Source organism: Callorhinus ursinus, unplaced genomic scaffold, assembly GCF_003265705.2.
Source record: "Callorhinus ursinus isolate GAN/ISIS: 27379988/994484 unplaced genomic scaffold, GSC_fseal_2.0 scaffold39, whole genome shotgun sequence".
Classification (NCBI taxonomy): Eukaryota; Metazoa; Chordata; class Mammalia; order Carnivora; family Otariidae; genus Callorhinus; species Callorhinus ursinus.
The window spans coordinates 15,307,695-15,321,921 of NW_027397101.1; positions in this window are offsets into that span (position 1 = coordinate 15,307,695).

Below are 14,227 nucleotides of genomic sequence, written 5' to 3' on the forward strand. Positions count from 1 at the left end.
TTCAGTGTAAGCAGCATTTTAACAGTTTTATATTAAATGCCACCTCTTCACAAAAACCTTCTTGATCTCCTCATTAAAAATGAAATAGGTTTCCCAACTCTCCCCTGTGATCTTCTTTCCCAACCCTCTGTCTCTTTCCTTCATACTGAGAATCACAATTTGCAATGTTTTTAATTCATTCATCAGTTTGTTGAATTGTCCGGGTTTGGGACTTACTTTTTACTTGTACTCTCTCTCTCTCGCGTGCGCATATTTGTACTGGTTCTTTTTCTAGAATACAAGCTTCTTGAGACCAAGGCGACTTTTGCACTGTACAAATCAGTAGTCCCTTTGTATTCACAGTGCTTAACAGAGGTGATCAATAATTTGTTGAAGAAAATAATAATCCTAGATCATTAACCAAAATTAATCACTCCATATTCTGTATTTCCATTTCTTTTGTCATTTACCTCCATTTTAGCAATTAATAATTTGTGCCTTTTTTTTAATGATTTGAGCTTCTTTGGGAATAGAAGGTACACCTCATTTTCTTGTGTGCCATTCCATTACCCGGTGCCAAACCCATAGACAGAGTTACTAAATGTTAGCTGAAATGAGAATGGAAGACAGAGAAAGCTCCTTCTACTACTTTCCGACAACAAAGACATGATTATTTGGCCAGACACTGAGATACTTAACTACTCAGAGACTGGATCTCAGTCTCAAAACATTGGGCATATTCCAGGATCATATGAGTTACAGTGAAAAAAGGAAGAAAAGAATGCAAATTATTTCTGCCTGAAAGCACAATCTCACGGTAAAGTCATATGAAAAATCCAGCAATGAGTACTGACAAACCACAAACATTGCTGTCTGAGTTTCTCTAATTATATATTTTAAATACTTTGTATTAGGAGACAAAGAAAGAATACTATGACCTAAGTCTGATGTTTCTTCCAACTTCTAGAAAGCTGGAAAATTGATTATGCTATGGAACTTACAGATAGCTTAAATCTTGCTCCACCTCAGAGAACCAAAGATTTGGGACACATAGATGGATTATGTTAGATATTTTAACAAGTTGACACAATGCAGCATCCACAGCAATGAAGGTGATGAATTGGTGAAAGTCCTACATTGAGGTGAATGCTGGCAGGGAAAGGGGCCCCGTGGTCTGTCTAGTGCTGTTATCAAATGCGGGCTCAGGCCAAGTGGTGGCAGCTGGTTCTTTGCACTTCAGTTAAGGAGCAATGACTGTATCAGTTTTATTCAGATCAAATTATCCACATTCTTTGTTTGAGAATAATCTGGAAGGATAATAAGCAATTCCTTCTTTACCTTTTGATCTGGAAAAAAATTACACAGCTCTTCATGAAATAGCATCTACTCTGACTATGGAATCTTAGACACAGTATGTGCCTTATGACTTTAAGTTAGGAATGATAGATTTAGCAAATAAAGTTAGAGGATTTCTGGGTAAATTTGCATATCAATAAACAACAGTTTTTTAAGTAAAAAAGTATGCCCCATGCAATATATTTACAATGAAAAAATTGTTGTTTATTTGAAATTCAAATTTATCTGGGAGTCTTGTGTTTTATCTGGCAACTCTACCCTAAGTTCAAATTCCAATTTTTCTCCTGGACTACCTTTTGGTAGTTATTTATAACCTCTCTGAGCCTCACTTATATAGAAAATTAGAATGAACAAATCTTTCTTGCATGGCTTTTGAGATAATTTTTTTTAAGATTTTATTTATTTATTTGACAGAGAGACACAGCGAGAGAGGGAACACAAGCAGGGGGAGTAGGAGAGGGAGAAGCAGGCTTCCCACCGAGCAGGGAGCCCGATGTGGGACTCGATCCTAGGACTCTGGGACCATGACCCGAGCCTAAGGCAGACACTTAACGGACTGAGCCACCCAGGAGCCCAGCTCCTGAGGCATATTATTAGTCAAGGTAAGGTTAAGCAGATACCGTACAAATAATGTCCAAGTCAGTCTCCTAACTCATGCCTGCAGTACCACTTTGGATTCCAGGTACCCTCTGTAATCCAGACTGCATGGATCTTGTAGCCCTGCCATTTATTTCAGTATGGAGCCTCCTTCATAAGTGTCCCGCACAAGCAAGAAAGCTGTAAGAATTGTGCCAATAATTAAATGCTTCAGCCTGGAAGTGATACACTTCACTTTCATACATGATCCACAGACAAAACTCATCACATAGCCCTACTTAGCTACCAGGGGGCAGCTTAATATAAACCCATGCCTGGGGGGAAACGGTACCAAGAGTGGGAGAAAGCTTCATCCCAATATTCATCATGGTATTGCTAGGTAGAAGCTAGACAAAAGCAGTGGAAGGAATGCCCCGAGGCAGAGTCCCATGTCCTTCAAGGGGAGTGATAGAGACCTGAGCTGGAGGCAAAGACAATGATAAATAAACTACACGTTGAAAGCCTGGGGGCTCAACATCCTGAGCTTGTGGCTTCCAAGATCTTAGGCCAGAAAGATCAAGAGCCACAGGTGCAGAGCTTGCTCCTCTGCCCCAGGGTAACCCCTAGACTCTGGATAATGCATTTGCGCTAAGGGAACTGCCCTGCCTGATGGAAAGGGCTGCCAGGAGGAGGGGTCAGGTATAAAACTTGTAGGGTCAAAAACTCCCTCTCTCCCAACCTGCAAGAGGAGTGTCCCCAAATGACTGAAAGCAGCCTTCACTAGACACCACCCCACAGCTCCTCCCAGCCCAGAGAGACCCAATAATCTTCAATCCTGAAACAACCTAGGGCCAGTTCCACCTTGCAGAACCTGTGCCCTCTCCCACTTGTAGAGCGTGCCTTCCCCTTAATAAACTGCTTTGTGCTTGCTACTTTCCTTCTGGCTGTCATTCTTCACCTGCGGATCCCCATTAAATCTTCTCCTAGGGAATCAGAGGACCAAGACCTCCATTTATATAACATAGATTAAGAAAGCTTAGGAAAATCACAATATATAATCAGAGTTTTCTTCTTAATTTCTTATAAGTGAGTCTTCTGCAGGAGGTACTTAATGCCTTTCCTTTTGCTTTTCGTTTGGGTTGCTGAGTGTATGTTCCATTTTTATTTTGAAAGAATAGTTCTTATGTGGAAAATTTCCAGCTGAATAAAAAAAATTTAATAGCTTTGGTCAATTTTAGGCTAAATTTCTTAATCTACTATCCAGGTAAAAGGATTTAGTTTACCACATTATGTCTTAAAAATGATAATAAACTGCAGTGGCAGAAGTACGTAATGTTTTAAGGACCTGAATTTTTTTTTAAATGCAGGGATCAAAATAATAATCAGAGTATTTAATATATACCTCCATGAATAGAGAACACAAATTATTATGTGACTGGATTACTATGCTTCATCTACTCAAAGGAAAACTTCTGTTTGCTTCCATTTGATCTTTCCTACTGATTAGTATCTGGGCTTAATTTTCCTTCTCATCAAGTTCCTATTTTGTTCATTTAAACCTTTCATGCATGTTGGGGGAAAATCACTGAGCACTTCAGAAAGAATACAGAGCTCTGTTTTTACTGACCTACTTGTAGTTCTGCATAAGAAAACAATGCAGTGGTAGAGCTCATTTCCAAATACAGGAAAACATTTAATAATGACCACTGACAGAAAGGAGACTCAAATGACACCTGGAACATTGCACTGTGGTTAGACAAGGAGTTTGATATTAAAAAGTTATGGGACTATGACCTTTTATAGTTTTAAGAGCTCATAAATAAAAAAACATGTCTTCTATCAACCAATATCTCAGTCCCTTAGACAGCTTTTAATAGTTCCCTCTCTTCTCCCTTCATCTCCATATCCTGCCACAATTGTCCCGTTTATATCAAGTTATATAATAACACAAACTATATAACAACACAATAGCTATAATGTTATGGAAATATTGCTGAAAATGGGACTAGTAAAACACATTCAATCCCAGATTGCCTATTTGCTGGTGTACAAACTTAAGCAAATCATTTCAGTTTTATGAACTTCTATGGGTAAGGATATGAATCTTATAGAGTTTGTGTGAAACTTAACTGTAAAATGGGTTACAAATGTGCCCCCAATATTATAAGTACTTTTTGAGTGTGAGTTCCTTTCCCTAACTGATGTCCACAGAAACAAAAGAGTAGATAATGAACGGTTAAGCGAGGCATGTTTTTACTACCAACAGCCCAGACAAGAGTTAAATTATGGAACAACAAAAGACAAATATAAAAATTGAAAAATGACTATTAATGAACTCTTGAAAGATATAAAATATGAAATAAGCAGTGCTAATAGGTCATTTCCTAATAAAAACAAAAGACCTTTCCCTATAGAGTCTGTATAAGCACTTTTCTTAGAATCCCACTTAGGAATTTTTACAAACTTTTTAAAAAGGTAAGAAGTCACCGTTGACATTAACAAAACCTTTTTGTAAATCTCAAAAATCTCAAAGATACTGGAAGCAATACATGTGAATAAACAGGTATGACATTTACAATGAGTCATGTACTACAATCTGCCTCACTTACTCAATGTGACCCATAAAACCAACAGATTTTTTTCTTCTACTTTTCCCTATGGTGTGCATTTCTGCCTGAAGACTACTGTCTTCGGGGTGCCTGGGTGGCTCAGTAGGTTAAGCGTCTGCCTTCGGCTCAGGTCATGATCCCAGGGTTCTGGGATCGAGTCCCATGTCAGGTTCCCTGCTCAGTGGGGAGCCTGCTTCTCCCTCTCCCTCTGTCTGCCGCTAACCCTGCTTGTGCTCTTTCTCTCTCTCTCTCTAATAAATAAAATCTTTAAAAAGAAATAAGACTATGTTCCCTACATACGTCCACCCTCACACCAAACATTCCAGGAAAATAATCAAGTGCAGAAAGTTCTTTTACATTAGATATAACAATTGTAACTCTGCTGTGACCCTAATTTGCAAGGGCAAGGTGGTTGAGCACTCCCAAATAAAAGCTTTAACTGATAAAACTCACTCTGTTTTAGACAGAACTCATTTTAACCATCTGCTTAATTTAAATATAAGGGATATTTCTTAACCATACAGAGTCCGTGGGGTGGCAGCAATTGGGAATGCCTTCTCCAGGGTAGAACATGAGCTTCGGGACACCCTTCTGACACCGTCCTGGTCCTCCAATGTCACCTTACAGAATTCCCTGCCACCTTCCACCTGGCCCCCAGCACTTCAGATCTGCCAACTTCTTCATTCCCTCCCCTTGTGGTGTAACTTCTGAGGTCCAGCCTCCCCTGTGGATTATCAGAGGGAGTATGGAGGGAAAAGAGGGTGAATTTTGGTTCTGGGGAAGAAGTAGAGAGCGTATGGGAATACTCCACCATTGTCTCACGTCTCAAAGGTTATCTAAAAATTTAAGGGATATCTTTAATGTGAGTATTCACCAAATATTAGTTGTCTCTTCAAACATTATTCCTTATAATAAAAAACAAAACAAAACCAAAAAAAGCAAATCTGTCTTCTCTAAATATGATTCACATTACCAAAATCCCCTCAGACAAATTTCAGCGTAAGGAAGTAATGTGTCTACATATGAGTGTGTGTCTGTGTAAAGGGGAAAAGGGAGGAGTGATAACCCTTCAAAACATATCAAAACTACTTATAAGAAACAATATCAGTAATCACACATGCAACACAAATCCCTTGATGTTGACAATGCTTTTAATTTATCTCTCTGAATCCCCTAATTTTAACTTTTTAATGTTTCATTTTCCCATTCTATAAATAGGAAAATTATAATGTTAATTCAATGAAAAAATTTATTTGAAATGCAGATAAGCTAGTTTGATTTCCCTCAATTCATGACTGCATATGGATTTCATCCTATTTTCTTAGTAAGTTTGACGCTGATTATGATAAAACCTTTCCACAGTCTCACTTGTGCATCTGCATATTTCAGTTTAAATTTAATTTTTAAGGGAATTACTTTTTTAAAAAACTTTAACCTCTTACAGGATTTCAAAGTCTTTTTTTTTTTTTTAAAGGAAGTAAACAACCTGTCCCTAAAGGCAGTGAACTTCTCCCTCCAAATTCCTCCCATTACCTGCTCTGGAACATATTATTTCCACTTTATCAGTAAGTTCTCATGAACTGCTCTCTCTCTGAAAGTTTCTCTGACACTTCCCAAAGCTAATCATTTTTTCTGACCTCAGAATTATCTCATGTCCTTTAGCATAGGGGCAGTTTCTATAAAAACCCTGTTAAGAAAAAAAAATTGTTCTTCAAGCAGGCTGTAAGAAGCAGGAGTTGAATCCAAAACTCAGGGCATCTCCTTTGGTTAGCAGTATTTAATTTCTGGTAGCACCCATTTTATTGCATTTTAGTGAAGATACTTCTAAAAATCAATGTAGCAGTCTGGTCAGTGTTCTAAAGAGAACAGCCACAACCTTTTGTACATCTTTTAATGCTTGTCATTGCATTATCTGTGAAGGGGGACCAGAAGTGTTGTGAAACGGGAAAATGATTCTGCCACCTCTGAGAAGTCTCACCCACCTCTGGGCTCCTGGTTTGGTAGAGGATTCCTAAGAGAATGAACATTGATTTCTCATGGTTGAAAATGTCCCCAGCTTCTCTAGCCCATAGAATTCCCCCCAATTGTGCATACTAGTCCAGGGCTTGAATGTCACATTTTTTACTCAACATCTATTTGTCGCCTGGGTCACTGAGTTCCTCACCTCCTCCTGGGCTTCTTCCTCAGTGGACACAATTACCACAGAAGCAGTTAGGTAGTGTGCTAACAAACTTTTAGTGGTAGTACAAGCATGTGATATCCATTCCATCGAAGCAACAGCAACATAAGCTCAGAAATATCATCTTGGCACCAGAGCCATGCACGCTACAATCAATCCCCAAGCTCCAATACTGTTTTCTTCAGACTCTGCTCTGAAAAAGAACACTGATCATGCATCAATTCATAATGATCTCACTGTTTGCCAAATGTCCACGTCTTATGTAGTAACAATCAGGTATTTCAGCAAATGTATTTTGGGGATCATAATTTTCTCAGCTAGATGTATGCTCATTGAGGAAGAGGGGCAGTTCCTACTTTTGTTTTATGGTTTAGACATTGACTGGTATATGAAGAATTTTACCCATGAGATATATCCAACTATTTAGAAATTCTCTCACAGGACTTCTAATGAGTGGCATGACCATAGGTCAAAGAAAAAAGGATCAAGTGAAACACTTGAATCACTAATGAAATCTACATCTCAAAAATATGAATCTTCCATATGCAACATTAATAAATTTATATTTATAATTATTATGCTGGCTCTTTTGGAGTGGTAAAAATACTTAATGGTTGGTCAGTGGAATAGAGACTACTAGCTATGTGTACTTCTTCTTTTTCCTTGGCATATAACTCATCTGCATTTTCCCTTGTAGTAGTGTGGACCACTGACTAATGACGAATGACTAGTTTCTAGCCAATGGAATTTTGCAGGAAATGATAAAAGCTCCTTTCAGGTCTTGCCCATTAAAAAAAAAAATTCCCATATAATACTCCATATTCCTTTCCTTTTCACTATATTAATGCAAATCATGGTGATCTTTGAAGCCATTGTGTTAAAAATGAAAGACTCATAAATGGAAGGAATATAAGTTCTCTCTCTTCAAGGAGAACCACTGTGGTTAGAAACATCCATTTCACACATCACATGAGGAGGAAATTGATAAGCTACTGAGTGAAATTTGTCTATAACTGTTAAGTAGAGTTAGAAAAATATACTGCACAAGTTATCCTATTGAAAGCAGAGAAGGAAGAAATGTTACCAACCAGCTTCAGGCCTCACCCTCATCCACAAAGCCCGATCAGTGTACCACAGACATTACAGGACCTCTCATGTAAGGTATATCTCAGAAAAAGCCTCGGGCGCCTGGGTGGCTCAGTCAGTTAAGCAACTGCCTTCGGCTCAGGTCATGATCCTGGAGTCCAGGGATCAAGTTCTACATCGGGCTCCCTGCTCAGTGGGGAGTCTGCTTCTCCCTCTGACCCTCTTCCCTCTCGTGCTCTCATTCTTTCTCAAATGAGAAAGAATTTTATTTGTTTCTCAAATAAATAAATAAAATCTTAAAAAAAAGGAAAAGCCTCGATGTCCATTTTACATGCACATCAAATTAAATACAGAGACTAATTTCCAGAGCAGTCACTTCTGCAAATTATATATAAACATATACATACATACATATGTATACATATACATATGTGTATATACACATACATATTATACATTACATACTATATTTATTTACTTACTATTTATTTACCATATATGATATATAGCTATTATATAATAGACATCTATATATGTAACTATTATAAATAGTACATTATACGTATAAATTAAAATTACAGCATACACATTAGATTTTTGAAGAAGTGAGCAAGAAAAATATGGTTTAATATTCATTATGTACACATTGACATCTCTTTCACTATGTGCCTTCTTAAATATTTTTTACTAGTAAAATTTATCACTATCCCTTTACTTTATATTATGAATATTGTAATAGAACTTAAAGCAAAAACAGTGTCAACATTATTGATATAGATTATACAAGCTTGATATTTTGCTCTTTTCTACATAATTTCAAAATATAGTTAAAAAGTAATAAATGAGCCAATATATGCACTCTGACTCACTCTCTCTCTCTATATATACATACATATATACACACATACACACATGTATATATGCACATTTAACTATTTTTATAAGCATTTGGAGTATAATGGCCACACTACCCATCATTTTCTAAGCATCAGCCCTGGTCCAGCTACTTGCATACAGTAGATGCTAAATAAGAGGAAGATGACTATGATGATGACCACAGAGATAAGTTTAGAAATGTCAAGATAAAAGAAACTTTATATTTTACCAATATTACAGTGCAGACATAATCTTCGGAAATAAGCACAATAATTTTAACTACAAACAAATGCACTACTTAACTCAAGTCCAACATAAGTATCTCTGATTATTTTGACTTTGATGCCTAACACACATGTTTTTAGAAATTTTTCTATGGGGAACTCTTACAATATCATTGGCTGAAACAAGAAGAATATAAACCATCAGCAAAAGAAATACTTTAAATGTTTTAAAATTAACTTAGCAAGAAAGGATTTCACCATAAGGAAATTGAATTATTGTTAACTGTCCTATGCCAGTATTTGCAATATTGTGTAAAGGTCTGAAAATTCAAATAAGAAACTAATGGCAGGTTTTATCAGAGACCATTTTATCTGAGACCTCAATTTCAAATATTCTGCCCTAAAATAGAAATGTTATGTTTGACTGAAACTCTGCTTAGTGACACAAAGACACAGGCCTAACATTCTTCCGCTTTGCTTTCACTGAATTTAAGCTTCTCCATGAGGTAAAAGCACATGACCAGCCTAACAGATGACTTGGAGTTGCCTTAATGCCTTTGGAATTCTAGCCATTAATCTAAGCTTGGTACAAGTAAGCACACAATTTAATAACATGTAATCCAATTGGACAATGAATATATTCAGAATCATTTGCCACAAATGATCACAAAAAATATTAATATTCATTAGCAATTGTTATGAGAAAATTAAGATGCTCCTAAAACTTTTTTCTCCTCAATTTAACCTCAATTCCTGGTCCTTATCATTTAGATTTCTGATAACTTCTTTTATAATTGACATACATAAGACTTGAAAGGAAAAACAGGAAGCTCGGAATCAGTCCTTTCTCCTGAGATATGATTTTCACATCAGCCATGAGTGTAAGGCACACCCACCAGGGGTGATTCCTGACAAGTTTTCTTATGCTGGTAACATGTGGATTTCTGAACAGCCCAGTTCTTAAAAAATTACTGTATAAAATTTAATTTCCATTAAAGAAGTCTAAGCAATAATTTCTGTAGTGGGTGAAGGGGTATTGCACACATATTTTAACATTCATTTCTGAACTATGCTGTGAATAATTTTGCCAGATGATGGCATTTTAACCACTCCACAATGTTCAGTCAAAGAGGAAAAACATAAGTACATTTTTTCTTTTCACATTTTGCACCAGCTTCCCACATTAGAAAACACCAGTAAGCTAAGAAATGACGCCAGCATATGCAGTAAAACGTACTTCTTGTCACTACTTCCAGGTTTTCACAATTAATAGACACTGACATTTCAGATTTTTCTCTCTTCAGTGCCTGAAATTCTTGTTCCACAGGACTACTCGTAACATTGATTGGATATGTATTAATAATGAAGACACTGTAAAATGCATTCCAGTCTACTAAGATAGTTATGAATAAGGTATTAATTTCAGTATTTTTCATCTACTTTAAGATTTCTACCTTTGATTCATTTACTTATTAAACTAGTATTGATTGATTATCTGCATTCTGCTGGTTATTTTTATCTGAGTTTATTTGCCCCAACAATATATCTTTATTATATATAACTTACAGATGAAGGACAGAGACTCAGAGAAATGAAGGTACTTGTTTACTGAGGCAAAGTTGGTATATTTTATGTTTCAAAGTACAGCACTTTTTCCATTCTCCAGCCTTCTTTTTTTAGAATGTGAGCAGTACTTGCAAAGCACAAACATTTAGTTTTGGAACAAAGCTAAGTTGACTTCAAAACCTAAAACCGCCACCTACAAACTACATGATTTTTAAAGAATTCTTAATCTCCAAAAGTCTCTGTGTCTTCATCTGCAAAACAGGAGTAAAAGTAATATTTTAATAATATTTTTTAAAAATGATATATGCATGTGTAACATTTAATGTATAACATATAGTGTACATAACGTATAACATATAACGGTGTATGTAATACATTTAAGAAGTAATAGATGTGCATTAGTAGTAAGTGATAAAGGGCAGCCTGGGTGGTCCAGTCTGTTAAACGTCTGCCTTCGACTCCAGGTCATGATACCAGGGTCCTGGAATTGAGCCCCACATTGTCCGATCCCTGCTCAGCAGGAAACCTGCTTCTCCCTCTCCTCCTCACTTGTGCTCTCTCTCTCACTTTCTGTCTCTCTCTCTCTCTCAAATAAATAAATAAAATCTTAAAAAAATAGTAAGTAATAAAAATACTGGAGGTAGATTGTATCTACTCCTTTTAGTGGAAATATGGATTAATCACTAGGCTGGGAGTAAATAAATCAGATGTTTAGTCCTTCTTCACTTAAAAAAAAAAAACGGCTCTCTAAAGATCTCTCAGGTCAATATTGAAAAGGAAAGACAAAAACTTGCCTTCTGATGAAAGAGAAACAGTGAAAATTTATGAGGTAATAAAAATTACAGGCAGTGTTTGGTACTATGAAGGTTGTCTTAAAAAGGAAATAATGAATGATGGGGTTAGGATTTAGCAGGTGGGGTTGTCAGGCAAGGCCTCTCTGAAGAAATAACATTGGAACAGAGACCTGAATGAAGTGACACAGCGAGTCATACAAAGACCTAGGGCCATGGCAGAGGGTGTAATAAGCTTGCGATTGAATAAAGAAGTAACAGGGAAGATGTTAAGAGGTTGTCAGAGATAGAAGGGGCCAGATCATGTAGACTTCTGTAAGCATTTGCATTTTATTCTATGTGTGTTTGGAAGCCATTGAAGGGTTTTATTGAGAGCGGTGGTAATTGGGTATCAGCAATAAAAGTTCTCTCAGGCTGCTAAGTGGAGAATAAAATCTTGTGTGGAGAATAGACTCCTGTGTGGTTAAGCATGGAAGGTGAGGAGATAAATTAGTGGCCACAGGGCAGGAAAGAGCTAATGACGGCTTCAAGTTAGACTCTGTTAGTTCCACTAATGAATGCAGTTTGCATAAAACAAAGAAGAAAAAACAATGACTTCTGTGTGTTGGTTTTTTCCCAAAGCAACGGGATGAACAGTGATTCCATTTACTGAGAAGGGAAAGATAGAGGAACACATTTTATAAATGTCTGATGAATCTCTTAGGCACCAAAGTGGATTTAGCGAGCAGGCAGTTAGATATCTAAGTCAGGACCTCTGGGGAGGGAGTGTTATTAGAGCTCCTAATATGGGATTCACCAGCCCATAGATGGATTCCATGTGACATGATGAGATCACCCTTAGTAGTGATCTCCAGGGTGGGATTCTCACAATTTCCAAATGAGGTCCAGAAAGAAAAGATCAGAACGTCATTTTTATATTTTATTCTTGTATTTAATTAATACTACATGATTTGATACCAATGCCCTCACATTGTGCCTATCATGTATCACACTGCACTGAGGGTATCCTGAGGTAACTGTAGGAATTACATAACCAGAAGGTGTAAAGGGTAAAGCCTCATTTTTTTCTTTCAACATAATGTGACACACTGTGATATACTTATATCTGCACACATGAATATATATGTGGATATAGATTACCTAGTTTTTTAAAATAGCTTTTTAAAATAAACATTGTATTTTTGTATTAACTTTAGATATACAGAAAAGTTACACAGAGGGGCGCCTGGGTGGCTCAGTCAGTTAAGCAAGTGCCTTCAGCTCAGGTCATGATCTCAGGGTCCTGGGATCGAGTCCCACAATGGGGCTCCCTGCTCCATACCTGCTCCATAGAGAGCCTGCATCTCCCTCTGACCCTCTCCCCTCTCATGCTGTTTCTCACTCTCTCAAATAAATAAATAAATAAATAAATAAATAAATAAATAAATCTTTTTAAAAAAGTTACACAGATAATAGAGTTTCCATATATCCATCATTCCGTTCTCCTAATGTTACCATACAAGGCCTCGGTTCCTTTGTCAAAAATAAGAAACCACCAATGGTACATTACTACCACCTTTATTTGAGAGAGAAAAATGATAATCTACTTTGATCCAGTAAAAAGTCAGACTAAAAAATCAAAATAACCAAAAGACTATCTAAATATCATTCTATATACCTTATTTTTCGTCCTTAAATATGCCGAGTGCATATGAAAACTTGAGATATTGACTAATGTTTGTATGAAGCCATTAATATTCCCACAACATATTTAAAATTTAAAATTAGTGCCATTGGTTCAAGGCTGCTTGCAGAGAAAGCAGGAAAGAAGAAGACAGTGGTCATCTCCTAAACAGCAGAGGTAGTAGTGACCCTCGATGTTCTGCCACAGAGATGGACCCTACCCCAATGGAGGGAAGGGAGCTGGAGTACCCGGTTGTCAACACCAGCAGGCACCATGGAAGGCAATGCCATGTGATTTGATGTAATTGTATCTGGTGACTTTTCTACTACAATTATTCTCCATAGAAATTATAAGAATGGTAGCATCTGTTTCAAGACCATGCCCAATCAAAAGCGACCGTCAGATACAAGTAGAGTCTAGCCCTTGTGTCACTAAGAAAATGTAACTAATCTCATTTCATCCTCTGAAGTTATAAATCAAAGGGGAAAAATCTAAATCTCTACAATGCAAACAAAAGCTCTCTAGTTTCTCTGACTTGTATTCCAAATTAGTGCCTCTGACCTTTTCTTAAAACCTTAAGCATCACAAGGAAATCAGTGGGAAGGGAATCATGTGCTAACCAAGTACTTAAAGGGCAGAAAAACTCACTGGAGTGAAAGGGGATTAGTAAAGGGTTCGGGAAGAGGACCAGCCCCTCCCAGTTCGGGTGAGCAGATTCAGGATTAGTTATCAAGCAGAAACCCACATGGAATTAACAGCTCTGACATCAGGGGAGAAGCAAATATAAAACACTCAGCTCTAAGAGGGGTTCATCAGAGAATCCCCTCCGGAGTGTAAGGTACTGGAGAGAAGCTCTATGGGGAGTGGGTGGACTCTCGCCAAAGCTCCATTAGGATGGGAGACTTCAAGTCGCGGAAATGAACTTGCTGAAGATCTGCTTCCAATTCTTCTTCCAGCTTCATGGTTAAATGTAATTAATGGCTGTGACCTGTTAATGAGTGCTTTTGATAAGAGACACCTATGATGAGTATTTTTTTTAATAAATAGAAATTTAAGATGAAGAAAGCTGAATGCTAGGACAGGGGATTTAATTACGTAGGTATTAAATATGTCAAGTTTTTAAAGGTAAATTACTATTTTTATGATTCGCTAGAAATGTCATTTTACAGATATGAAAAGCATTTTGAAGGGGGCTGGGAAGGGCTCATGCCTGTTTATAACAGCACAGAAGGAAAACTTAGGTAATTTCATTGTGTTTTCTCCTTTTCAGCCTGGTTTTTATTTTATGTGCTTCAGTCTCTGCACAAAGGGCTGCAAACCAG